Genomic DNA, 6000 nt, shown 5'->3' on the forward strand with positions numbered 1-6000 from the left:
GGATGATTGGCTGCACCAGTTGATGCAAAATTTTAACGGAACCATTTTATTAGGGGCCAATGATTTTATTTTCCTTATGCCCAAACTCTTAAATTGTGGCACATGATTCCAAATAAATTAATGGTCACAAGGAAGAATCTTTAGCCTCGTGTCTCTACCAGTAATTAAGCCAATCTTTGTCTTTAAATTTGTTGTTTAACGTGTGAAAGGCAAAATTACCAATTGAAGTTGATCCAGAAGAAAGCACAATTCCATTAAGTTTTAATGGGAGAAAAAAACTAATTGAAATGCGCAAGTTTAATGAACAAATTAATATCTGCAAATAATATAAATATGAAAGTGGGAAACTTAATGATGAGTTTCAGCGAATTTCTTTTGATTAATATTGTCACTATTCTAGACGCAACTCCTAAATGAACCATGGGAAAAGTAAATCAAAATTACTCTCAGTTTGCGAGATAGTAAGTGAGCAATGTATATCGGAACCAGCAAAACAATTTTCAAAAAAATTTTTTATTTCATTTTGCGATAGATCCAGTTTTAATATGGAGAGAGAGAATCATTTTGTGTGAAAATGTTTGTAGTGCAGGTCGGTTTTAAAATGAATGTTTAAATATGTGTTTTTATTCTCAATTTACTTATTCTATCTATCTATCTATCTATCTATCTATCTATCTATCTATCTATCTATCTATCTATCTATCTATCTATCTATTTATTTATTTACAATAAGAACAAATTGAATTTAAAAATGTCCCATGGTCCACTATAGGGCTCTTCTCAAACAGAAGTTGACACTGATTCACATAATGAGATATTAGAAAAGAAATCCAAAAGCATGATTAAAAACATGTCTTTTTTTAAAAGGTGTCTTAAAAGATGAGAGATCAATTGAGAAGCAGAGTTAGAGGGAGCAAGCTCTGCAGCTTAGCACTTAAACATCTGAAGGTATAGTGGAATGGAATGGTTAGTATAATGAATGTGAATGTGGTCAGAATTGGAGGAACATAGAGATTGGCAACATATAAGTATGCATGCATATATGTATTTGCATAGTTATGAAAATATTTATGTCAGTATGTCTGCAGCTATCTAACCAATTATGTATTAATTTCTTATATTTGTTTTACATTTAGAATGCAATTTCTATGCACATATGTTATTTCAATAATTTCTTGACACTCCATAATACTATTTCCTTTTCATGCCACAAATATCTGCCTTCCTAAGGTGGCTGAAAATAAATACAGCAACCAGAGTTCTAGAGGTAAGTGATATAGGTACAAGTGTTGGAGTTGGATTAACCTTTTTTTAAAATATGGAACTAGCCTGCATTTAGATTCCCACTGCCATTTTCACAGTGGTGAGTTTCATGGTGTGTGAGTACCTTGCCGTTGACAGAACAGTTCAGTTTTATAATTGATTCAGAGTCCTGTTGTTCAGTTTGGAACCTATTATAATCCAATGGTTAAATGCAAGGGGGATGCAGACACTGTAGCCATGGTACAGCAGTAGTGGAGGGAGTGAAAGTTTTGGGTGCCAGCTAAGTGGTTGCTTTGTTCTGGTTGATGTTGAGATTCTTGTGTGCTATTAGAGCTGCGTCATTCAGCATCATCCCTCAATCACACTTGTGACTGGCAGATGAAAGGCTCTCGAAGAGTCAGAAGTCAAGTTACTCACTTCAGGATACCTGGCCTCTGACCAGCCATGTAAGTCATTGGACTTACGTGGCTGGTTCATTTAAGTTTATGATCAAAGTTGATCTCAAGGATATTAATGCAGGGGACTCAGTGACAGTTTTAGCATTGAATATCAAGGGTAAATGGTGGATTTTATTGCAAAATAAAATTACTTGGCTCTTTCGTGGTATGAATGTTATTTCCATATCAATCCATTGAGGCATTGCTGCACATAGGCTGGGACTACTTCATTTTCTGAGGAGTTGAGATGAAATAGAACATAATGCAATTGTCTGTGATTGAAAGGAGCTTATTGATGAAGCAGCTGAAGATATTTGGGCCTTAGACATTGCATGAGGGACTTTGGTAGCAATGCTCTGGGCTTGTGGTAGTTGACTCCAAAACTACAACTATCTTCCTTTGTCCAGGTGCAATTGCAGTCAGTGGAGAGTTTTCCCTTTGACTCAAACTGATTTGCATGTTACCAGCTCCTTGCTGCAACACCCAATAAAATGCTGCATGTGGGAAGGATGTGATTGCACTGGAGTGGAGATTCAACAAGATGCTGCTTGGATTGGAGGATTTTAATTATGGGGAGAAATTGGATAGGCTGGGCTTGCTTTTCCTGGAGTAAAGGAAGCCGAGGGGTGACTTGATAGAAGTATATAAGGCTATAAGAAACATTGATAAGGTAGATAGTAAAAATCTTCTTTTTTTCCATGGTAGGAGTAATCAAAAACAAGAGAGCATGAGTTTATTATGAGGAGAAGGAGTTTTCAAGAAGATCTGAGGGGTATGCTTTTCACACACAGGGAGTGGTTGATATCTGGAAGGTACTGCCAGAGGAGATGCTGGAATTAGATACAGTCGATATGTTTAAGTGGCATTCAGACAAATGGATAAACAGGCAAAGCATAGAAGGATATGGTCCAAATGCAGGCAAATGGGATTGGTGTAGCTGGCAAAAAGGTCAGCAAGGATGTGATGGTCCAAAACATATGTTTCTGTGCTGAATGGCTCTAATACTCTATGTCAAGGGCAGTCACTCTCACTTTGTTTCTGGAATTCAGCTCTTTTGCATACATTTGGAGTAAGGTTGCAAGAAGGATTGCAGTTACGTATTTCTTGCAAACACAACTGAAAACGAATGAACATGTTCTTGGCACCTGATAGCACTGTCAACAAAACTTTCAGTAATTTTCTAATGATTGAGGGTTGACTGATGGGCAGTAATTTGGACTGAATTTGTCCTGTTTTTTTTCTCGACAGGATGTTCCCTGAAAGTGCCGTCACAGGTAGACAGGGTGGTGAATAAGGCTTTTGGCACACTGGCTTTCATCAGTCAGGGCACTGAGTAGGGAAGTTGGGATGTTATGTTGCAGTTGTACAAGACATTGGTGAGGTTGAATTTGGAATATTGTGTTCAGTTTTGGTCACCCTGCTATGGGAAAGATGCCATTAAGCTAGAAAGAGTACAGAAGAGATTTACCAGGATGTTGCTGGGACTCAAGGGACTGAGTTATGGAGAGAGGTTTAGCAGGCTAGGACTTTATTTAATGGAGTGTAGTAGAATAAGGGATGATCTTATAGAGATGTATACAATCATGAAGGGCATAGAAAGGGTGAACATACACAGTCTATTTCCCAGGGTTAGGGAATCAAGAACTAGAGGACATAGGTTTAGGGTGAGAGCAGAGAGATTTAACAGGAACCTGAGGGGCAACATTTTCACCTAGAGGTTGGTCCGTATATGGAATGAGCTGCCAGAGGAAGTGGATGAGGCAGGTACATTAACAACATTTAAAAGAAAGTTGGACAGGTACATGGATAGGAAGGGTTTAGAGGAATATGGACCAAATGTGGGCAAATGGGACTAGCTTAGATGGGAATCCTGGTTGGCATGGACAAGTTGGGCCGAAGGGCCTTTTTCCCTGTTGTCTGACTCTATGACTCTCTGACTCTATGATATAGTTGAACAACTTTCCACATTGTCAGGTAGATAGTAATGTTGTAACTGCACTTGCACTGTTTATCTACAGATACGATTAGTTATGGAGCAAAACATTTCCATGCTGCAGCACCACATTAAATGCAATGACATATTACTGTTCATAACTATAATCAATCAATAAAATCAGGAAATTATTCAATGAAATCAATGAATAAGCTGACAGTTCTTCACTGCCTGTCATTTTCTTCTCACAATATTGAATGCTTAATCTCCTGTAAAGTACTGTGGCAAGACAATTTTAAAATGTATATTTCAAATTAACATGCTCATATCTAAATTATTTTTAAAAAGTCGATGAATATAAGAGAGCACTTTGTGGTAACATTCTCTCATTAAAGTGACCAACTGTTTATTCAGACAAGGGTGTTAGCTGAGAGAAAGATTGAGATGGAAAGAGAAAGAGATGATTAGGGTCCCTTAAAAATGTTTTTCTCAAGCAAATTTGAAAATTTGCATAATTGTGTACAATATTTGAATAATTCAGATTGTTCCAAGCATTTCAAACAAGATGAAACATGATTTTCAGAGGTCTTCTGGCAGTTTTTTTTGCTTTGTTGATAAAGAGGATTGTAATAGATACAGGCATAGAGGGCAATAAGGTGGGTGAGGTAGATGCTAAAATGCCTATTATTTATTTATTTCAGTCAGAATTTAAAACTTATGATTATTTATATGAATATTTGGATGTAGGGATCCAGCTACTAAAAAATACAATTTATTTTGCAGGAGCCAAACACGATTTCAATTTCCTGAATTGATTCTGGGCCAAAGTCTTAGGTAATTATTTCTAAAATCATCCACCAATGATATGCTTCCATGCCCAGCACCAACAAGATAACAGCTTTCTCTTCTTGCAGGTTTACTGTGGCAATTACACTGATGCATCCTGTGGAATTTCTGATTATTAGAATAACACATGTCTCCTATATGTCTGTGTCTGCAAAAATGGATTCATTCATTTCCAAGAACTGATCATTACTTTAGTACTTCTTGTATTATTTCTTACTGTATTTTTCCAGAGCTTTCAGTCATACAAGGTTGTTATTTTTGTGTGGCAGATTCTTCTCATCTCCTTCCTAACCCAACCTCTCACACACAGACACACACACACATGGGCATTCATGCAGGCAAACACAAATACAAACAATACATACAGCAGGCAATGACACAAATGTGCAGACTCATGAGCATTACAAATGATTAAGATTTCCTTTTTATATTGTTGCTTAACCTAAGTAACCTCCCTACAGCCAACACCAAAACAAGTCATTTCTCATTCTCCTAAACATGAGGACATGCACCACAGTGCAGAGTCCAGCTCATTAATGACATCAAACTTCACAATGTCTATCTCATGTTATCAGTCTCAATGCCAGTACTGACAAATCTCAGAACAGTGTTAGAAAGCAAAAGACCTCCATTGCCAACTTCTTGATGCCTTGTACTACTGTGCTGCTATAGTACAGTTACACTTACCCTAAATCTAATGGATCATACTTGCTTTCTTGTGGATATATTTTTTTCAGAAGAAATAAACCTACAGAATGCAAAAGTAAACAATTTTAATAAACCATTAAATAAATAACAATCTTAATTCTGGGTGGCACGGTAGCATAGCGGTTAGCACAACGCTATTACAGCGCCAGCGGTCGAGGTTCAATTCCCTCCACTGTCTGCAAGGAGTTTGTACGTTCTCCCTATGACTGTGTGGGTTTCTTCCAGTTTTCTCCCACATTCCAGAGATGTACGGGTTAGTAGGTTAACATAGGTGTAATTGGGCGGCGCAGGCTCTTTGGGCCGGTAGGGCCTGTTACCGTGCTGTATAAATAAAAAGATGTTTAAAGCTAAGGACAACAATTAAGGCTTTCATAATGAAATTGACAGGATCATTGAATGTATGTCTAAAACGTTTATCTCAGAATACTGCAAAATGTTATCTTAATTTTAAATCATCTTAAGTCAGTGACATTTGTGTTACATAATGTTAATACCAAAGAAGAGCAATTACAGCAAATGGGCAACTAAATCAAGTAGCAAGAAACAAAAAGAAAAATTAATCACAAAAATCAAAATAAGTGGAAAAAATAGTAGTGATTACAACTGTTGCAACTACAAAGGATATGGTATAATCAATCAAAACTCTCAAAATATGTTTTTCAAAATGCCTTTGGCAGCATACACTTCTTTCTAGGTAACCAAAATCACTAAAAATAAGGTTAAATAAGATTTGCTCATAATCAGACATTAAAAATATATTCACCCAATGGATTAATTACATTTGTTGTTAATATCTTTTGAGTTGCTGAGTGT

The sequence above is a fragment of the Pristis pectinata genome, chromosome 2, assembly GCF_009764475.1.
Source record: "Pristis pectinata isolate sPriPec2 chromosome 2, sPriPec2.1.pri, whole genome shotgun sequence".
NCBI lineage: Eukaryota > Metazoa > Chordata > Chondrichthyes > Rhinopristiformes > Pristidae > Pristis > Pristis pectinata.